Genomic DNA, 11,534 nt, shown 5'->3' on the forward strand with positions numbered 1-11,534 from the left:
AATTGTAACGATTTTGAAAACTGATTAAATTAATTTAGTTTTAATTTTAATCAATAACTGATTCAAACCGATGTGAGTTGTCATTATAAAAATAATATTATTAAAATATTAATATTTTTTTTGTTTCATACTAATATATCAAAAAGATTATAAACTCTACCTCCTAGAAATGTAATGGGGCAACATAGTACATAATTAACTAGGAAAGTCTTTGACACGATTAGATTGTGACCCATCCTATCTTGTTCCCCCGCGTTCAATATTTTCATAAAAAAAATTTCTCCCCTGCAAAGCCTTGCCCCATCCTACCATGTCACGTTTTATTTTTATTTTTTTTTGGATTTTTCCTCCTTTGATGATGAATTTGACTTTATTATGTCGTACCAGCCATATAATATATTTTATATCCTTTTAGAAATCAAATATGTAGTCGTTACCACCCCCTACTCTTCCCTATTGCCATCTCTATATTTGTGGCATCATTTTTACCATTTTGTAGTTTTTAGTATCCAATATGGAATAACTTATTTTGTTAGGATAAATAATTCAAAAACTACATAATACTTTCAAATAACGGAAGATAAAATAATCTTATATTTTATTCTAAATTTATTATACCTTATATACTTCGATAAAGCGACTCCTTAGTCATAGTTGATGTTGTACACTTTATCATATTTTTGAACTCTTTATACTAATGCACAGGTGGAATATAATGTAAGAACTTAATCATACACTATTTTTGCATTAGAGGTTATTCAACTAACCTGAGTGGGGTGGTGGAAGCTCCATGCATCCAATTTTCCCATTACTTCCTAATCAAATGAGATAAGAAATTTCTTTTTTTTTGTCACTATGAAAAGAAGCCCAGTGTCATTTCATTGAATATAATATGGGAAATTGAAATACGAGTCTAAAAATGATCATGGTTACATTACATCAATCAAAGTACCTTATAGTCTCCAAGGGACATTGTTCATCAAGTGCACATGCATTTCTACGGGTACATAACTGAAGGAGATGAAGTACATACAAATTTTTTTTTGGACTAATGTTTAAATCAATTAAAAGTAAGCAAATGTAATGATGCCACTGTCTAAGAGAACTTTACTTAAATTGCACTCTAACTACAATTTTAGTTTTATATTTTCTAATTAAAAGGTTATTAGCTAGATTATTTGTAAGCACTGTTTTAACTTTGAAGTACTCAAATGTCCTATTTACACCTATTGGATTAGATTTTTTATTTAATAAATGAGAGGAGGATATTTTTAAACAATTTTTAGTGTGTCAAGGGGCATTTTAAAATCAAATAGTGGAAGAAGGGCAACTCTGATCAAATACAAATAGTTAACAAAATATCTAACCATGTTTTTAATATATAAACATCATAAAGTATTCCTTCATCTATTTTAATTTATTCGTTCTTTTTTGGCTTTATATGAAGTTCACGAAATTAAAAAATACTTTTGAAATTTGGATCTCATGTAATGTAAAAATTTGTCAGAAATTTTGAAAACTAATTAAATTAAAGATATCAAATTTTGTGGCCTTCGACATGTAATGTAAAAAAATTGTCAAAAAAAAAGGGACGTTTTTTTCTAAATGACTAGAAAAAGACGAGAATAAACAAAATCAAACAGAGGGTGTAATATAAAACTACACATTTTAAAGAATCCCAATTTCATAAAAAAGATGTTACTATCATACCATACATATTAACTTTTTAAAAGTAAATAATCAATAATCATTATCAGTTAGAAATTTAAAGCATAACTCTTTCATTAATAAATACAAAATTACTTTCAGATTACAAATTACAAAATAATGGAAGTGTGATAACTTTGAGAGATTTAGAATAAAGGCATGAAGATCAACAAAAATTGAAAAGATACACTTGACTTGTCTAGCTATTTAGAAGGATGTTTAAATGAAAATCATCCTCACAATGTGTAACGACCTGGTTAGTCGTTTTGAGTAGCAGATTTTATTTCTGGAAAAACAGGTTGAGGCGACGGACCCCACGACGGACCGTCGTAGGGTCTCGTTTCAAAACACTTAGAAAAACTGAAAATTGGGTACTGAAATCGACTCTCTGAACTTCGTAACGGAATGGCAGGACGGACTGTCACAGATTCTTCAGAAAAATTGAGTCTCTGAACTCTGTGACGGGCAGCAGGACGGACCGTCGCAGGCGCGACGGGCAGCAGGACGGACCGTCGCAGGCGCGACGGGCCGTCACAGACTGCGAAATCCCAGTCTGGGTCAGATTTCTTGATACGTTTTAAGGGATGTTTTTTACTATTCTTGCCTTAATTATAAAGTTAGTGGGTTAATGTTAATAAGTCTAATTACTTGGGGGTTAAAAGAGGTAACCTTAAGTTAATTAGTGGGGTATTATTGTCATCTTTTATTCTTAATTATATACTAATTAGGGTAAAAGAAAGAGGGTTGGAATAAGAAAAAGAAAAGAACAGAAAGAGAGAGAAGGGAATCGATAGAGAGAGAGACAATCGAGAAGGGGAAACACAAAGCTTTGGAGAAAATTTGCTTGCTTGATCACTAATCTTCGGTGGAGGTAGGTTATGGTTTTCATGCTTCCATAGTAAACTCTTAATAGAGAATGATATGTATTGGTAGTATTGTAAAACCCTGCTATGTGCTTAATTTTATGCATGTATGAACGTGGTTATACAATTGTGATTATATTAAGCATGATAAAGTTACTGAATCCCAAATCTTGATAATAAACCTAATCTCTTTTTAATGATGATGCCTTGGTAAGGGAGAAGGCTTGATGAGTTGATAGAATGAGATTAGGGGATCGGGTGTCCCGAATCGACACGTAGAATTAGGGGATCGGGTGTCACGAACCGACACGTAGATTTAGGAGATCGGGTGTCACGAACCGACACGTAGATTTAGGGGATCGGGTGTCACGAACCGACACGTAGAATTAGGGGATCGGGTGTCACGAACCGACACGTAGATTTAGGGGGATCAGAGTGTCACGTACCGACACAAGAGGATTAATGGATATGAGGGAGCGGAGTGTCACGTACCGACACAAGAGAAATAAAGATAATGAATCTTGAAAGATGTTAATATACTCAATCTAATGAACATGATTCCCAAATGAGTATGGTATTGAGGCTTGAGTCCTCATGTGTGAACTTGACGGTAATTGTTAATGATATAGTGCTTGTTGTTGCTACATGTTGAGTATCATAGTTGATTTTATGATATTACTTGGTATATATTGTTTTCTATTTTGAGTTGGCCGATGATATCTACTCAGTACCCGTGTTTTGTACTGACCCCTACTTTTATATTTTCTTCTTGTTTATTTGTGGAGTGCAGCAAACGTGTCATCGTCTTCAACTCAACAGTAATTCAAGCCAGTCTTACTACATCGAAAATTCAGGGTGAGCTAATGCTTCTAGCTTGGATTGAATCTTCTTCTTCAAGTCTTGATGCCTTGAACTTCCGGCATGGACTAGCTTCTTATATATTTTTAGCTTTTAGAATACTCTTAGTTTAGTCATTTGATCGTAGATGTTCTTGTGATGATGACTTCCAGATTTTGGGGATAATAATAGTTATTGATTTTATTTATGAGTTTAAGTCTTCCGCATTACTTTCTGTTTATATTATATTGAAATGTTAAGGTTTAGATTGGTTGGTTCGCTCACATAGGAGGGTAAGTGTGGGTGCCAGTCGCGGCCTGAATTTGGGTCGTGACAAACTTGGTATCAGAGCATTAAGTTCGTTGGTCTCATCACACAAGAACGAGTCTAGTAGAGTCTTAAGGAACGGTAGGGGGACGCCTTTACTTTTCTTTGAGAGGCTATAAGACTTTAGGAAAATTCCATTCTTTCTTTCTTTCTTTCGTGCTACTACTTGAATCCAATTGGTATCTAGGTGATACAAATTGGTATCTGACCATCTTCACTCTATTTCGCAGATGGTTAGAACTAGAGCAACGACTACGCCAGCACCAACACCAGCACCGGCGGGACAGGGTGCGTCTGAGCCAGCCACTGGGGCTGTAGCTCGAGGAAGAGCAGTGGCAAGAGGCCGTGGTAGAGGTCGTGGGAGGACGTCCTCTAGGGGAATAGGACGAGCACCTAGCCTATCTGATACTAGGGCAGTGACTCCTCCACCGACTGAGGAAGTAATAAGAGAAGGGGAGGATGGGGAAAATGAACAAGTGCAGAATGAGGGATTACCACCCCAACCTACCCCAGAGATGATCAATCAGGTTCTCGCCTATCTCAGTGGGTTGTCTGATCAAGGTCAGGCACCTCCAGTGTTTTCTGCGCCAACACCTCCGATTTCAGAAGTACAACATGCAGCCACTATGGCTCCTCGTATGGATGCCTCATTGGACATAGGCACGTTTCCACGTCTGACTACTGGGCCTATAATGACAAATGATCAGCATGAACTTTTCAGTAAGTTCTTGAAATTGAAACCTCCAGTCTTCAAGGGTGCGGAATCTGAAGATGCTTACGATTTTCTGGTTGACTGTCATGAGCTACTACACAAGATGGGTATAGTAGAACGGTTTGGTGTTGAGTTCGTGAGTTATCAGTTTCAAGGGAACGCCAAAATGTGGTGGCGGTCACATATTGAGTGTCAACCAACAGAGGCACCACCTATGACTTGGGCCTCATTCTCTAGCTTGTTTAAGGAGAAGTATATCCCCCGAACTTTGAGGGATAGGAAAAGGGATGAGTTCTTGAGTCTAGAGCAAGGTAGGATGTCGGTCAATGCATATGAGGCTAAGTTTCGTGCTTTATCCCGGTATGCCACCCAACTATGTTTCAGTCCACAAGAGCGGATTCGCCGTTTTGTGAAGGGGTTGAGGTCAGAGTTGCGGATTTCAGCCTTACAGGTAGCGGCTACTGCAAAATCCTTCCAAGAGGTGGTAGATTTCGTGGTAGAGGTGGAAGGAGTGAAGTCAGATGAATTCACCATGGCATCGACATCAAAGAGGTTTCGAAAGGGAAGTGAGTTTAATGGTTCTTACTCTAGAGGACAAGGTTCCGGAGGTTACTCAGGTCGACCCATTCAGTCTTCACTACAGACTGTAGTTGGGGGTCCACCTCAGACTGGTCAACACTTCTCTGAGAGACCTATGCTTGACTCCAGAGAGTGTTATGGATGTGGGGAGACTGGACATATTAGAAGGAATTGTCCAAAATAGAGTTATAGACCCTCAATGGCTAGAGGTAGAGGTGGTCATGGTAGAGGCCGTTATTCTGGAGGACGTGGTGGTCGAGGTAATGGTGGTCACCAAAATGGCCGAGGTGATGGGCAAACTGGAACCACTACATCACAACATGGTAGGGGCAATGGACAGACAAACGATAGGGCCCATTGTTACGCTTTCCCTGGGCGGTCTGAAGCGGAGGCATCTGATGCTGTCATCACAGGTAATCTTCTGGTTTGTGATTGCATGGATTCTGTATTGTTTGATCCTGGATCCACAATTTCTTATGTATCTTCCTCATTTGCTAATGGTCTAAATTTACATTGTGAATTACTTGATATGCCTATTCGTGTTTCTACTCCGGTGGGTGAGTCTGTGGTAGTTGAAAAGGTATATAGGTCCTGTTTGGTGAACTTCGTGGGGAGCAACACTTATGTAGATTTGGTTATCTTAGAAATGGATGATTTTGATGTAATTTTGGGTATGACTTGGCTTTCTCCGCAATTTGCGATCTTGGATTGTAATGTTAAAACGGTGACGTTAGCCAAGCCTGGGACAGATCCGTTAGTGTGGGAGGGTGACTACACTTCCAATCCGGTGCGTATCACCTCCTTTCTTCGTGCTAAGAAAATGATTAGTAAAGGGTGTTTAGCTTTCTTGGCACATCTTAAGGATGACACTACCCAAGTACCTTCGATTAAGTCGGTTTCGGTGGTCCGTGAGTTTCTGGATGTGTTCCCTGCAGATCTTCCTGGTATGCCACCAGATAGGGATATTGATTTCTGTATTGACCTTGAACCGGGTACTCGCCCCATTTCTATACCTCCTTATAGAATGGCTCCCGCGGAGTTAAGAGAGTTAAAAGCCCAACTTCAAGAGTTGTTGAGCAAAGACTTCATTAGACCAAGTGCATCTCCTTGGGGTGCTCCGGTTTTGTTTGTAAAGAAGAAGGATGAGAGTTTTCGGATGTGCATAGACTACCGGCAGTTGAACAAGGTAACCATAAAGAACAAGTATCCTCTTCCTCGCATTGATGACTTGTTCGATCAGTTACAAGGTGCTTGTGTCTTCTCTAAGATTGACTTGAGATCCGGTTATCATCAATTGAAAATACGGGCAACGGATGTGCCAAAGACTGCTTTTCGAACAAGGTATGGGCATTACGAATTTGTAGTGATGTCTTTTGGTCTTACGAATGCCCCTGCTGCATTCATGAGTTTGATGAACGGGATTTTTAAGCCATACTTGGACCTCTTCGTGATCGTATTTATTGATGATATACTGATATACTCCAAAAGTAAGGAGGAACATGAGGAGCATTTGAGAATGGTATTGGAAATGTTGAGGGAGAAAAAGCTTTATGCCAAGTTCTCTAAGTGTGAGTTTTGGCTAGATGCAGTGTCCTTCTTGGGGCACGTGGTTTCTAAGGATGGAGTGATGGTCGATCCTTCTAAAATCGAGACAGTGAAGAATTGGGTAAGGCCTACTAATGTGTCAAAAATAAGGAGTTTTGTTGGGTTAGCTAGCTACTACCGCCGATTTGTCAAGGGATTCTCTTCTATTGCTTCCCAACTGACGAACTTGACTAAGCAGAATGTTCCATTTGTATGGTCGGACGAGTGTGAAGAAAGCTTTCAGAAGCTCAAGACTCTGTTAACTACTGCACCAATTCTCACCTTGCCAGTGGAGGGTAAGAATTTCATTGTCTATTGTGATGCATCCTATTCAGGTTTGGGTGCAGTGCTAATGCAAGAGAAGAATGTGATTGCTTATGCTTCAAGACAATTAAAAGTGCATGAACGTAACTATCCAACTCATGATTTGAAATTGGCTGCGGTAGTGTTTGCATTAAAGCAATGGAGACACTATTTATATGGGGTTAAGTGTGAGGTCTACACGGATCATCGTAGCCTTCAGTATGTCTTTACTCAGAAGGATTTGAACTTGAGACAAAGGAGATGGATAGAGCTACTAAAGGACTACGATATCACTATCTTGTATCATCCGGGAAAGGCGAATGTTGTAGCGGATGCTTTAAGTAGAAAGGCGGGAAGCATGGGAAGTCTAGCTCACTTGCACGCCTCTAGACGCCCATTAGCTAGAGAGGTTCAGACTCTAGCTAACGACTTGATGAGATTAGAAGTAAATGAGAAGGGAGGATTGTTGGCTTGTGTGGAGGCAAGATCTTCCTTTCTTGACAAGATTAAGGGAAAACAGTTTGATGATGAGAAACTAAGAAGAATCCAAGATAAGGTATTGCGAGGAGAGGCTAAGGAAGCACAAATCGATGAGGAAGGTGTTTTGAGAATCAAGGGAAGGGTATGTGTGCCCCGTGTTGATGATTTGATCAACACTATTCTGACAGAAGCTCATAGTTCAAGGTATTCGATACATCCGGGTGCAACCAAGATGTACCGTGACCTAAAGCAACACTTTTGGTGGAGTAGAATGAAGCGTGACATTGTGGACTTTATTTCCAAATGTCCAAACTGTCAACAAGTAAAGTATGAACACCAAAGGCCCGGAGGAACACTTCAGAGAATGCCCATTCCGGAATGGAAATGGGAGAGAATCGCAATGGACTTCGTGGTTGGTCTTCCAAAGACGATGGGTAAGTATGATTCCATCTGGGTGATTGTTGATAGGTTAACTAAGTCTACTCATTTCATTCCGGTCAAGGTGACTTACAATGCAGAGAAGTTAGCCAAACTTTACATCTCGGAAGTGGTGCGATTGCATGGGGTTCCACTCTCCATTATATCAGATAGAGGTACGCAGTTTACTTCTAAGTTTTGGAAAACACTGCATGCGGAATTGGGTACTAGGTTGGACCTTAGTACCGCGTTCCATCCTCAGACCGATGGTCAGTCTGAGCAAACGATTCAAGTGTTGGAGGATATGCTTTGCGCATGTGTGATAGAGTTTGGTGGCCATTGGGATAGTTTCTTACCCTTAGCGGAATTTTCATACAATAATAGCTATCACTCAAGCATTGATATGACTCCATTTGAAGCATTGTATGGTAGGAGATGTAGGTCCCCCATTGGTTGGTTTGATGCGTTCAAGGTTAGACCTTGGGGTACTGATCTTTTGAGGGATTCGATGGAGAAGGTGAAATCTATTCAAGAAAAGCTTCTAGCGGCACAAAGTAGACAAAAAGAATATGCAGATCGAAGGGTTAGAGACTTAGATTTCATGGAGGGAGAACGAGTCTTGCTGAAGGTTTCGCCCATGAAAGGGGTGATGCGGTTTGGTAAAAGGGGTAAACTAGTCCAAGGTACATTGGACCATTTGAAGTACTTAAGCGAGTAGGAGAGGTGGCTTATGAGTTAGCCTTGCCTCCAGGGCTGTCCGGAGTGCATCCGGTATTCCATGTGTCGATGTTGAAAAGATACCATGGGGATGGAAACTACATCATCTGTTGGGATTCAGTTTTGCTTGATGAGAACTTGTCTTATGAGGAGGAGCCTGTTGTCATTCTAGATAGAGAGATTCGCAAGTTGAGATCAAGGGAGATTGCATCCATCAAAGTTCAATGGAAGAATCGACCCGTTGAAGAAGCCACTTGGGAGAAGGAGGCGGATATGCGAGAAAGATACCCACATCTGTTTACAGATTCAGGTACTCCTTTTCGCCCTTGTTTTTCTTCTTGTGATCGTTCGGGGACGAACGATGGGTAAATTGGTATCTATTGTAACGGCCTGGTTAGTCGTTTTGAGCAGCAGATTTTATTTCTGGAAAAATAGGCTGAGGCGACGGACCCCACGACGGACCGTCATGGGCACGACGGACCGTCGCAGGGTCTCGTTTCAAAACACTTAGAAAAACTGAAAATTGGGTACTGAAATCGACTCTCTGAACTTCCTAACGGAATGGCAGGACGGACCGTCACAGGTGTGACGGACCGTCACAGATTCTTCAGAAAAATTAAGTCTCTGAACTCTGTGACGGGCAGTAGGACGGACCGTCGCAGGCGCGACGGGCCGTTACAGACTGCGAAATCCCAGTCTGGGTCGGATTTCTTAATACGTTTTAGGGGACGTTTTTGACTATTCTTGCCTTAATTATAAAGTTAGTGGGTTAATGTTAATAAGTCTAATTACTTGGGGGTTAAAAGAGGTAACCTTAAGTTAATTAGTGGGGCATTATTGCCATCTTTTATTTTTAATTATATACTAATTAGGATAAAAGAAAGAGGGTTGGAATAAGAAAAAGAAAAGAACAGAAAGAGAGAGAAGGGAATCGATAGAGAGAGACGATCGAGAAGGGGAAACACAAAGCTTTGGAGAAAATTTGCTTGCTTGATCACTAATCTTCGGTGGAGGTAGGTTATGGTTTTCATGCTTTCATAGTAAACTCTTAATAGAGAATGATATGTATTGGTAGTATTATAAAACCCTGCTATGTGCTTAATTGTATGCATGCATGAACGTGATTATATAATTGTGATTATATTAAGCATGATGAAGTTACTGAATCCCAAATCTTGATAAAAAAACTAATCTCTTTTTAATGATGATGCCTTGATAAGGGAGAAAGCTTGATGAGTTGATAGAATGAGATTAGGGGATCGGGTGTCCCGAACCGACACGTAGAATTAGGGGATCGGGTGTCACGAACCGACACGTAGATTTAGGGGATCGGGTGTCACGAACCGACACGTAGATTTAGGAGATCGGGTGTCACGAACCGACACGTAGATTTAGGGGATCGGGTGTCACGAACCGACACGTAGAATTAGGGGATCGGGTGTCACGAACCGACACGTAGATTTAGGGGGATCGGAGTGTCACGAACCGACACAAGAGGATTAATGGATATGAGGGAGCGGAGTGTCACGTACCGACACAAGAGAAATAAAGATAATGAATCTTGAAAGATGTTAATATACTCAATCTAATGAACATGATTCCCAAATGAGCATGGTATTGAGGCTTGAGTCCTCATGTGTGAACTTGACGGTAATTGTTAATGATATAGTGCTTGTTGTTGCTACATGTTGAGTATCATAGTTGATTTTATGATATTACTTGGTATATATTGTTTTCTATTTTGAGTTGGCCGATGATATCTACTCAGTAACCGTGTTTTGTACTGACCCCTACTTTTATGTTTTCTTCTTGTTTATTTGTAGAGTGCAGCAAACGTGCCATCGTCTTCAACTCAACAGTAATTCAAGTCAGTCTTACTACATCGAAAATTCAGGGTGAGCTAATGGTTTTAGCTTGGACTGAATCTTCTTCTTCAAGTCTTGATGCCTTGAACTTCCGGCATGGACTAGCTTCTTATGTATTTTTAGCTTTTAAAATACTTTTAGTTTAGTTATTTGATCGTAGATGTTCTTGTGATGATGACTTCCAGATTTTGGGGATAATAATAGTTATTGATTTTATTTATGAGTTTAAGTCTTCCGCATTACTTTCTGTTTATATTATATTGAAATGTTAAGGTTTAGATTGGTTGGTTTGCTCACATAGGAGGGTAAGTGTGGGTGCCAGTCGCGGCCCGGATTTGGGTCGTGACACAATGTGCTCAATTAGCAAGAAAGAAATACTATGACTCATTATTTGAGTCATTCTCATCTTCATATTCTAATGCTGAATTGAACATCTATTATTCATTTGTTAAAGAATTTGAGGATTAACAATGCTAATTAGGGAATTCGACACATGATTTTGATAGGAATTGTTGAGAGAATCCCGAGCACGTGTCTAGGACACGCAATCAAACGCTTAGAGTGTAAGCCTCCCTCACACGGGAGGGTTGGGGCATCTAGTGTCTCGCCCAGGGGCGAGACCCAAAAAAACCCTTTTAAAACAGAGTTTTTAAGGAACAGAGAGAAATACGAAGTAGCATTTGAATGCAAAACTTCACATACCCCTTTGCCAACTTTTGGATTTCGTAAATGGTAAAGATTCCACATTCAAGGTATTTTTGTTTTTTGGCGTAAAGCACTAGTTGCCACTCTGTCTTAAGAATCTTGCTATATAATTGGAAAGCAACTTGATACCGCACCAGAAATACTGTTTTTTTTAGGCATCTGTTTACATCACAACAAGGAGAACATAATCTGATTGGAACATAAAGTGGGAAATTCACAGTTCAAAAAAGTAGTCTATAATAGCAGTGATAATATAAAATAATTTTTCCACTATCAATATAAAAGTTTCAACGATTCAAGTCAAACCTTTTGATTAGGTAACATGATGTAGTCCAATTTTACAAGACGTTTGGATATTCCTTTCATGTGCAAGAATCTGGTACAGGAGAAAGAAAGAGTCGAACAAAATGGTGATGGTCAATTTATTTATCTTTTTAA

The sequence above is a fragment of the Solanum lycopersicum genome, chromosome 1 (genome assembly GCF_036512215.1).
Source record: "Solanum lycopersicum chromosome 1, SLM_r2.1".
Classification (NCBI taxonomy): Eukaryota; Viridiplantae; Streptophyta; class Magnoliopsida; order Solanales; family Solanaceae; genus Solanum; species Solanum lycopersicum.